Consider the following 11,197-nt stretch of genomic DNA (forward strand, 5'->3'; position numbering starts at 1 on the left):
AGCTGGAGCAGCGGGACAGGGACCTTTGCAGCCTGAGCTGCCCTTGTTCCTCTCTGTCCATGCACGGAACACAGTGGGGAGGAGAACGGCAGCAGGGCCCTGCTTGTCCCCAGGCTCAGGTTTTGCGCCGCTTCAGCTCCACGGAGACGCGGGTAAAGTGAAAAACACAAACAGTTTATTAAGGGAAAGTGAAGCGAAGGGGTGAGCTGGGAGGTAAAAAAGGGCATGGGCAGGGCCTGAGGGCTGCAGGGAAGGAGCTGCCAACAGGGAGAGAGATGGCAGGAGCTGCTGGAGCTTGGCACAGGCTCAGCTGTGAGCAGCCAGAGCCGTGCCTGGAGCTGCAGGCGGTCCCAACTGGAAATCATCGAAGGAGGCCGGTACAGGTACATCTGGTCCAGGAGACAAACGAAGTTCTGCAGATCTTCTTTGGAATTTCATCTGAATCCATGTGTTCATGTAGGATGGGCTCTCGTCTTCCCTAAGGGCTTGAAGAGCTGGAAGAGAGAGGAACAGAGCCACGGTCAGAAGCCAAATGGAGGGAATCCAAGGAAAGCCTCCTGCCAGGGCCATCCCAGCCGGCTCTCGCCATGGCCAGGAGGGAGCGGGAGACAAGGGCTTCGGGCGATAGGTGCTGGCCACGGATCCGCCAAGTGTTCCCGCAAAGGTCTCCGGGCTGTGCCCCCGCCGCTCCTGGTGCGCCCAGGGAGCAGAGCCCTGGGCAGCCCGGTGACGGATTGTAGCTGTGGGGCTGGGATTTGTAGCTGCTGCCCCCCGTCCCCCGGGCGGTACTCGCTGCCATGCGGCTGCCCTGACTCACCCTGACTGAGGACCTGGAGCTCCTCCTTCTGCCCCATCATGAGCACTTCGGCCACCCCTGTTAAGACAGAGCATGTGGCGGCGCCTGGCGGCACAGCTGCCCGACACGGGCGCTGCCAGCCCTGTTGCTGCACGCCCTCCTGCCGGGCAGGGCTCGTGCCCTCGGGAGTTGCCTACAAGAGACAAAGCGCCCTGAGGCAGCGCTCAGTGCCGAGGTGTCCATGAGGCAGGGCCGGGGGTGAGAGGCAGGGGGAGCACCCGGCCTGCTGCCCCTAGCCCAGCTTTCAGCCCAGGCAGGGAGCTGCAGGCTGGGGAGAGCATGGAGAGCTTCTGAGAAGGCGACCTGGAGGGACAGTGTAGGCAGCTCCAGAAACTCACAGCCAGGGCAAGGATGGCCTCGTTGTCCCCGCTGCAGAGGGAGCTGCCGTACGGTGGCTGCTCCTCAATCGCAGAGAGCAGCGCTGGAACCACCTCCTCCACGGCTACCTCTGAGGTGCCCATGGCTCTCCAGAGCAGCGCGGCGGCTCTGTGGGACCAGAGCTGTGCGTCAGTACCATGCCCCGTGCAGCTGCGTGGGCCCGGGAGGGAGCATGGCAGCAGGCTCAGGAAACAGAGGGGCCCGAGGGTGCCGGTGCTCTCCGCCCGTCTGGCAGACCCCGCCGGACAGGCTGTACAGGGCCAGGGGCCCTACGGGCCGGTGAGCACCAAGCTCTGGAGGCACTTGTGCCCCATACCCGTCACACGTTGGGGCACAGCGCAGGAGGCTCATCACCACGTGAGCAGGGTGTTCTTCGGTGAGGCTGACAATGGCCATTTGCAGCCCGGCGTCCACAGACTCACGGGACGTGAGTCTCTGCAGCATGGCACTCACCGCGGCTTGCACCTGGAGGAAGCGGCATGGGGAAGACTTGGAGTGCTGTCCAAGGGAGCAACTTGCCCAGCTTCCCCCAAGAAGTGCTCGCCTTCCCAGCCCACTGGGATGGGGCTGAGGGGGTCCAGCGGACATGGCTTGAGGGGCCACGTGATCCTGAGAGGCCTTCAGCCCTGGCCCCAGGCTGCTGCAGAGAATAAAAACCCTTCTGGAAAAACTCCAGAGTGGCTCCAGGACTCACAGTGAGCGTGGGCATGGCCTCAGTCTCTGGGATGCCCTGGCTGATGGTGTTGCTGGTGGCCATGGCCTCCGTCAGGGCCATGTCAGCCTCCTCCCAGCCCTTGTTGGTTTCCCAGTCAGAGCTGGCAGCCAGGTCAGAGGACGCTGTGCTGGAAGCAGCCTCTGCCCGCAGCTCGCTGGGCCTGGGGTCGGGCTCGGCCGTGCCCTCGGGCGCGGGGCCGCTGGCCGTGCCCTCGGGCGCGGGGCCGCTGGTCTTAGTGCGCCGAAGGCGCAGGAACCTCCGCAGTGTCTGCAACAGAAGGGAAGGGTGGGAAGAAGAGAGGGACGTTCCATGGTCTGCTCCAACGTGGGGCCCGGCCGAGCAGTGCCAGCAGGCCCGGCCCAGGTGGGGATGGCCGCAGGTACCTGCGCTGCTCTGCGGAAGCGGCCACGGGTGGGCTCCTGCTCTGGAGTCTGGTCCCTGGCTGCATCTGGCAAAGAGCGAGCGCAGCCAGAGCTGAGGAGCCTCCCCAGGCAAGGAGAGCCTCAGGATGGCCCAGGGGTTAGAGCATGGCCACTGAGGGCCGTCTGCCCAGCCCCTGTTCCATCCTATCCGTTGGCATGCCCTCAGGGATGGGATGGGATGGGATGGGGCCAAGCTGGCTGTAGCCATCAGCCCTGTGGCGCAGCTCTGCTACTCACCACCCTGCAGTGTCTGAATCTGCTCCAGATCTTCAGGCTGTTGTGCTGGAGCAGCTCCAGGGTCATTCTTTTTTTTCCCCTGAACACTTTCAACAAGCTGGGGAATCTGCCTGCCATGCTAGAGCTCGGCCTCGAGGGCACCTTAAAGAGAGATGGCTCAGGATATCGCCAAGGCAACAATTGCGGTTGTGCCTTGAAGGCACCTGCGACAGGGAAGCTTCAAAAAGGCTGCAGGACAGCAAATCCCACACTCTGGTCTTGAGGACTCCTGCCAAAATCACAGGAGACTCCTCGTTAATGATTCAGGTGACCAAATCCCACGGTCTGGACTTGATGGCACTGGCCACAGGAATGGGAGATGCCTCGGAAAAGCTCCGAGTCACCAAGTCCCACAGTCTGGCCACAAGGTCACCTGTAGGAACAAGGCTGCGGAAAAGCTCCGGGTGGGACAGGAACGAGCGTGCTGTGCGGGGGCTCCTCACGGCACTGCTCTGTCCCGTTGTGCCCCGTTGCATGCTCCCAGCTCCCGGGCAAGCTTCTATTTCCCAGGTGTCACAAAGGGCCCTTGGACACCGGGTTCCGTTCCATGGCACGGTGACCGTGCTGCAGTGTGCCACCCAGGGCCCTTGCACACACTGCCGCCTGCCCTGGGGCCGCCCCCAGCCCAGCCCAAGTGGCCCAGGCTGGAAGGAATGCCTGGCCCCAGGTGTCTAAGGCAACCCCACAGGATCTTTAGGAAGGGCTCAGAGCATCAGCAAACTGCCCGGCTCTGCAGGCTCATTCCTATCCCCATATCTTTCACTGAGAGCATTTGAATTTCTAAATTAGAATCATTTGAAGGGAGAGGATTTCCATTTTCCATTTCAGAGAAGCCTTCTGCCTTCATTAGCAGACGCCTCTCTCTTCAAAGCAAGACAATTGTTTATCATCTTGCAGATCCGCACTTGCTGGGGAGCCCTGTTTTACACCAGGCACCTGGAGAACCATTCCCAGCAACTGGGAAATCCTAGCTGGTCCATCCACCCATAGATGAGGTCTCCAAATAATAAAGCCTCTTATTTGGCCTTATCATAAAGCAGAGCAATAGGGCTCAGGAGCTCAGTCCCTGGGTAGGGACCGGGTGCCCGAAGCTCGCTCGCTCATGCCAACGCCACGGGGCTGCCATCTAGCAAGCATGGTGATTATCAGCTCTATAGCGATTGCAAGCTCTCAGGATTTCAGCTCTGCTTGCTAGGTAGTGGTGCCCCGGGCTTGAGGCTGCAGCAGACGGAGAGAGAGGAGAAGGAGAAGGCGCAGGCTGTTCCACGAAGATGGCTTTATTTGGGGAGGTCCGTGAAAGGTCTCTGCTCTTCTTCTTTCTCCCCTAATGGGGTACAGTATGCTTCTTTTATAGGGTTGGAAAGGATCCAAGCTTGACCAATGGGTAAGGGGTTAACATGACATTGCCTTATAGGGTTACAGAGGTAGGTTAAGGGGTGGAGGACAGGAAAACAGGAATTTTCCTTTGCTGTTTCAGCATTTCTATTGTTCATATCCTCCATGGTACTTTTCCTAAATCTATGGGGTTTACTACAACTCCACTTTCTGTTTTTACAAAAAAGGCGTTTGTTATAGTTCTTTTGAAACAGTGAACAAGGTACGAGAACATAGCTAACACAATAACAACTACAAGGAGAATCAACAACATTCCCTTAACAAGGATGCAGCCCATCCTATTTATCCCCATTGCCCGAAAAGTTCATTGACCCAATCTGGGATTCTTTCTACTTTCAAGTCCTTCACGAAATCTTTCAGTTTCTGGATGTTCGCATGGCTGGATTCCGAGCGTGAAGAGAGGTTGAAGCAGCAGATCCCTTCGAAGTCTTCACAGCCGTGTCCATGGGCAAGCAGCAGGAAGTTGATTGCTGCTCGATTTTGGAGAGAAGCCTGTCTTGTGGTTTCTTCTTCCTTTAAGAGATCACTCAAGGCTGCAGATGTAGCGTTAGCTTGTTTAGTGAGCCAGCACCCACGGTGATTGATTTCACCGAGGGCTTTAGCTGCAGCTACCCAGGGTAAGAACAGGGAGACAGCGATCTTTTTTGGTTTGTTCCAATCGTATAATTTAGGATCACAATTTTCATCAAACTCAGTGTAGGACCTTTTTTGTCATTTTGATTCGCTTTCTTTTTTCCAATTATGTAACAGGGTGATGTTTGGTGTAAGGGTAGAAAGTTTTCCAAGGGTACAGGGACCTCCCTGGAGTCGGGAGGGGATCCCAGCCCATACTCTGTCACCACAGATGAGAAACATTCCCTTGGGTAATACTTTGGGATGGAGAGAGGACACAGAAATCATACGAGCCGTGTAATTGCACCAATCGTGAGAGTTACAGGCTTTGTTAATTGGTGATATCTCTTTTCGATATGTGTTTTTGTTCTGGTCAATTTCTGGCCAATTGTTTTTTGGACGTCTAAAGTAAAATTTGACATAGTATGTGGCCTTGGAGGACCCCAACAGATCTAATTCTTGGGGTTCCTCTCGAGCATCTGGCAGAATTTTTGTCCACTCGTCCCAAGTATCAGCCACATTGGGTCTCTTACCTGTGGTGCGGAGGATCTCTGAGTTATAGACAGGCCAGTCATCTGCTACAAAGGGAATTCCTACTAGACATGTGGAAAGTGGGTTATCAATGCTTCCCGTGGACAAGCACATGTTGTCCTGTTTTAATGTTTTTGCTAAGGTTACCCAAACATTATGGTTGGGCTGTGGGCTAATCCAGCCGAAGGCACGCTGTACGGTGAAGAACATCCAGGCAGCAGTGAGGACAGCAGCAACGGAGATATTTTTCATCTTTGGGCAGGAATAGGGCTTCTGATAGGGAATATAAGCAGAATTTGTTATCTTTATGATGAGAGGGTTTTCTGCCTTGTTCTTTTCTGTCTTCCCCTCCTCCCCCCCCTTTTTCTTTTAATTTCTAAACTACACTATGGGAGGAGGAGTGGGTAGAAGGTTAAGGGGTTTTAAAAGGTTAGGGAGGGGGAATAACAGGGGATTTTTTGGTTTTTTTTGTTGTTGTTGTTGTTTCTTCCTTTAAATACAAAAAAAACAGTGTAACAACATATAGTTCAGAGAACACTTTTGTGTTAAGGCTATCTATGGTCTGATGCAGCAGACTGTTGTTTAGCTTTTCAGTTTTGTCTGCTGTCTTGTAATGGGGCGGTCTGTTCTTGTGTTTGTGGGTATTTGGCGATGTCTTCGTCTCCAGGCAGAGCTGGTTTGGTTTTGAGGTGGTCTTGTGTTTGCTTCAGGAGAGTTTGTGTCCCCGTTTGCAGGAGTAGTGTTCACAGTGCCTAAGTATGGCTTTATGTTTTTTCCTGGGTACCTCCTCGGACCGGATGGTAGTAGCACACACGCATATCCTCTACCCCAGGTAATCAACTGGTGAGGCCCAGAAATTTGGTGTGTTTCAGGGTCCTTCACGAGCACAGGTGGTTTCTCAGTGAGCTTTGCTTGGGTGGTATTTGCAAAGTGGCGAAGTATTGGTGGGTCAGGCTCTGATGCTGTACAGTTCAGGAAGTTGATGACGTAGAGAGCCTTGCAAAGTCTTTCCACTGGAGATGTGATTCTCGTGTCTCTGTTCTGTTGATCGAGGACTCTTTTGAGGGTTTGATGTGTCCTTTCCACGATGGCTTGTCCTGTGGGGTTTACAGGTATGCCGGTCTTGTGTGCTATTCCCCATTCATTGAAGAACTCCTTTAACTTGCGGGAAGTGTAGGCTGGTCCATTAACTGTTTTAATCTCTTTTGGTACACCCAGGGTGGCAAAAGCGAGGAGAAAGTGTTTTATTGTGTGCATGGTATTTTCTCCTGCATGTGATGATGCAAATACTGCTCCTGAAAACGTGTCGACCAATACATGCATGTATTTTGACCTTCCAAAAGGTGCAAAGTGAGTTACATCTGTCTGCCACAGCTGGCAGCTATTCAGACCTCGGGGATTGACTCCTGTCCCCATGGATGGTATCTGATAGTTCTGACAGTTCGGACATGTAGCCACGATAGCCTTTGCCTGATCCTTTGAGAGCTTAAACATTCTCATAAGGGCAGGTATATTTTGATGAAAAAACACGTGTGACAACTCTGCCTGGGCAAAGATGTTAGGAACATTAGCAGTTTCTGCTGCCATTGCTAATGCATCCGCTTTCCTGTTGCCTTCTGCAACAAAACCTGGGAGGTCTGTGTGTGACCTCACATGCATTATATGGTAAGGTTGCTTTCTGTGGGAGATTAGGTATATTAATTTAGAGAGCAGTTGGTACAACTTTGGATTAGAGACCTCTTTGAGAAGAGCATGTTCTGCTCTCATCACTATCCCAGCGACATAAGCTGAATCTGTAACCAGATTGAAAGGCTCGTTTTTAAACTTTTCAAAGGCTCAGACAACAGCTGCTAATTCTGCATTCTGTGGAGATCCCTCCACTATTTATATGTCAGAGTGCCAATCTTGTGTTTGGGGGTCTCTCCATGTAACCACCGACTTGTGGGAAGACTCTGAGCCATCTGTAAAGAGGGTTAGAGCCTTGAGAGGTTTTTTACTTTGGATTTGTTTTGGAATCAAATGGAAGGTTACATCAGGGTTAAAAAGTTTGTGTTTTGGGATCCTAACTGAAGTTTGGCCCATGTAGCTATCCAGGGCAAACTGGAGGCTTTCATTGGTCTGGATCAAATCCTCAAAGTCTGTAAGAGTTATTGGTAAGTATATGCATTCAAACTCACAACCTGAAAGAGAGCGAAGGCGAGTCCTTGCCTTTTTTATTAAATGTGCTATGACCTCCTGGTAGGTGGTGAGTGTCTTTGTGGGCTGGCTATTTGTAAAGACCCATTCCAGTATCAACAAAGGGTCTCGAAGCTGGGACTCCCATTGGAAAATCAGTCCATGGAATCGAGGTGCTTTTCCCAGGATGATGAACTGGAAAGGCAGGCTGGGCTCGAAGCAATGGGCTTTGCGTGAAGACAGGGCTTCCTGGACTTTGGTGATGGCACCTCTGGCTTCTTCTGTGAGAGTGCAGGGAGAGTCCAGGTCCTTAGGTCCGCGAAGAAGGTTGAACAAGGGAGCAAGGTCCTCTGTTGTAATTCCTAGCAGTGGACGTACCCAGTTGATGGATCCGCAAAGGCTGTGTAAGTCCCTGAGGGTTTTTGGGTCGTCATTTATGGTGAGCTGCTGAGGTACGATGGTCCTTTCCCGGATCTGGACTCCAAGGTAAGTCCATGGCTTGGTGTACTGGATTTTGTCCTCACGAATCTCCATTCCTGCCTTTTCTATGGTTTCAATAGTCTTTTTAACTGTATTGTCCAGGTAAGCTTTGTCTGAAGCACACACCAGGATGTCATCCATATAGTGATGGATGATAGCATCGGGGAATGATTTCCGAATGGGAGACAGAATGTGAGCCACATACCACTGGCAAATGGTTGGGCTGTTTTTTAGTCCTTGAGGAAGATAACGCCAATGATATCTTTTGAGCGGGGCCTCCTTGTTAAGAGAGGGAATGGAAAAGGCAAACTGTGGAGCATCCTCAGGGTGCAGAGGAATGCTGAAGAAACAGTCCTTAATGTCTATGATAGCAAGTGTCCAGTCTCTAGGCAGCATCGATGGGGAGGGCAGGCCAGGCTGGAGGGGGCCCATGTCCTTGATGACCTCGTTGATTCTGCGAAGGTCGTGGAGAAGCCTCCACCTGTTTGTCCCAGGCTTTGGTAGAACGAAGACTGGAGAGTTCCAAGGGCTGTTGGACTCCACTATGTGGCCTTTTGCGAGCTGTTCTTCCACGAGGGTGTTTAGGGCGTGCAGTTTGGCTTTATTGAGGGGCCACTGTTCAATCCAAAGTGGCTTGTGACTTTTCCAGGTGAGACGAGGGGTTTCTGGCAGCACGCTTACCTCAGTGGCCCCGATTAGAAATCCTAAGTGGGAATACGTAGGGAAGCTCCCCACTGGGATAGAACGTCTCTGCCCCAAAGGGTGATGGGGGCCCTTACCACGAATGGACGAATGGTTGCCAGCTTGCCTTCAGGCCCTTCCATGAGGATGTTGTTCTTGCTTCTCATGGACATTGTAGCTCCGCCAATCCCTGAAATCATGCCTGCAACAGGTTGTAGATCCCAGTGTGCTGGCCATTCTGAGCGGGCGATGATGGTCACATCAGCACCGGTGTCCAGCATCCCTGGCAGGTGGATCTTCTCGCCTTTGCAGGTGAGGCCGCACTCGATGGTAGGCTTGGATGGTCCCACAACTTGTGCCCACATAGCTGTAGGGTTGAGAGGAATCTGTTCCCTGTGATCTTTTGGGAATAAAAAGGCTTGTGCTATTGGAGTTCCCTTTGAAAGAAAAAATGGTGAGTCTATGCAGTATACCTGGACGAGAATCTCTTGTCCTGGCTGCACTGTCAGCACTTCTGGAACAACGAAGATCTCCTTTGGGCTATTAAGAGAGTCACCTATAATTAAAATGTGCGAAGGACCACCTTTTGGCCCATATTTGCCTGTGGGAACACGGTGAACATTCTCATTATTAAAGTCAATGGACAAAGCAGTTACCAGTTGACGGCGGGTTCCCATCTGGGTTGCCCTCCAACCCATGTGGGTTGGATCCTCTTCTTGTGGTCCGGAACGTCCTGGGTTGGTGCGGTGTTGGGTCTGGGTGGCCTTTGATTTGTTGTCAGCGCCCGGGGCTCGACCGGGCGGCGCAAGAAGTTTCCCGAATGCTGCTGGTAGCGCTGCTGATTCTGGGGTCTTTGGTAATTGTTACGGTGGTATCGGGGGTATGATCTCTCTGGGCAGTCCTTTATATAATGTCCAAGATCCCCACAGTGATAGCATTTAGCTTGGTCTTTAGAAGCTATTACTGCATATGCCCCAGAAACTCCTTCAGCAATACCTTTAGCAACTGCTTGGGCCACTGTATTTTCAGTGGACATGTGACGTGTACAGCATTCCAGCATTTGCTCTATGGTGGGGTCTGTATCCATGGGTAGAGACCTCAAAATGGTTTTGCATTTTTCATTAGAGTTACACAAGGCAAGTTTACATAAGAGTTCCTTCTTTGCCTCTGTGCTCTCTATCTGTTTCTCCAGAGCATCTCTAAGTCTGTCCACAAATTTGATAAAACTTTCATCTATCCCTTGTTTAATAGTAGAAAAATGCATTGTTGGTATTGACTCATCATGCACGAGAAGTAAAGAGGTTTTTGCTGCGAGAGCGATGTCCTGCAGTGCCTCTTTATTCAAGGTTTCCAATTGGTCTGATGGTTTCTGTAAGTCACCTTCACCAGCTAGTTGGGCTACCATAAAATTCGTCTTATTAGCATCCGCAGAATATGAATCTGATAATATTTTTAAATGTCTTTTCCAATGCCTGTCCCATAACAAATATTCTGCTGGGGACAGGAGGCAGTGTGAAATATTTTTTATATCGTGGGCAAGTAAGACATGTGCTGAGAACATGGCTTCTAAGAAATTTCTAAAAATATGTGAGCTTCGCCCATGTTCTTTGGCTGTATTTCTTAATTGCACTAGTTCCTTATTCGAATTAGCCTTCCATGTCTTTATAGTGGACTCGCCACCATTCCGTCCTTGCTTATATTCTACTGGGAAAGCATTAATTTTCTGTGCCAGCTCCCAGTCCCCAAATTTTGTCGCTTCTATTTTAGAAAGAGCCCATGGATCCGTGTGGATCGTATCAGAATCAGATTCACTGCAAGAGCTCTGGTCCTCTGAGGAGGACTGAGGGGGGGTTGCTATCCGTGACTTATGCTTTTTTCATTTAGAAGCGTTTTTCAAAGGTTTCAATGGCTGGGGGGGGGGAGACATGGCATGACCTGGCCGGGGGGAGGCGCCAGTGGAGCTGGGATGGCAGCACAGCACGCACAGGACCGGGTGGCGGGGGTAGCACTTTGGGGAGTGTCTGGGATTCCGTTCGGGTGGCATTGAGGGTGGGCGGAGGGTTGGGGGGACACGTGATGGGGGCAGGGGGGCTGGGCAGGGTGGGGGTCTGGGCATGGGGGGAATGAGGGGAGGCAGGCAGTGGGACCGGTCCAGGGTGCTGCAGTTACGGGGTGGGTTGGTGGCACTGCACTTGTGTGAGGTCCCCTTGCTCTACCAACTGAGCTAGCCAGGCCAGTCGGAGCCGGGGCGGGGGGAGCGGGGGTGGCGGGTGCGGCGGCGAGAGGGATGGTGGGGGACACCAGCGCGGGGGTGGGGGGGGCCGCAGCAGAGGGGGGCAGAGCCGACGCAGGGGTTGAGGGGGCGGCAGAGGCAGGAAAAGGGACCCCCGGGACTGGAAGCAAGGAGGAAGCCGAGCCGGGGGTAGGGGGGATGTATGGACTTATAGATAAGAGAGGATCCGCGGAGTTGGGCAGCGCCGGTCCTGCTGGGGTGGAGGATGTGAGGGGGAACCGTGGTGGGCAACGTAACCTCTGCTTTAGGAGTAACGGAGGCAAGAGGGACTTTAGGACTGAAGGGGCGATGTGACATATGCATGTGACATTCCTCTGAGTCCTTGTCAATCTTGTTAGTATTTGAAGAGGAAGTGTCTGTTACCGACTACAAAATCTTTTCTC

This window comes from Agelaius tricolor, unplaced genomic scaffold, assembly GCF_023055355.1.
Source record: "Agelaius tricolor isolate 1412-34295 unplaced genomic scaffold, bAgeTri1.0.p SCAF_39, whole genome shotgun sequence".
NCBI lineage: Eukaryota > Metazoa > Chordata > Aves > Passeriformes > Icteridae > Agelaius > Agelaius tricolor.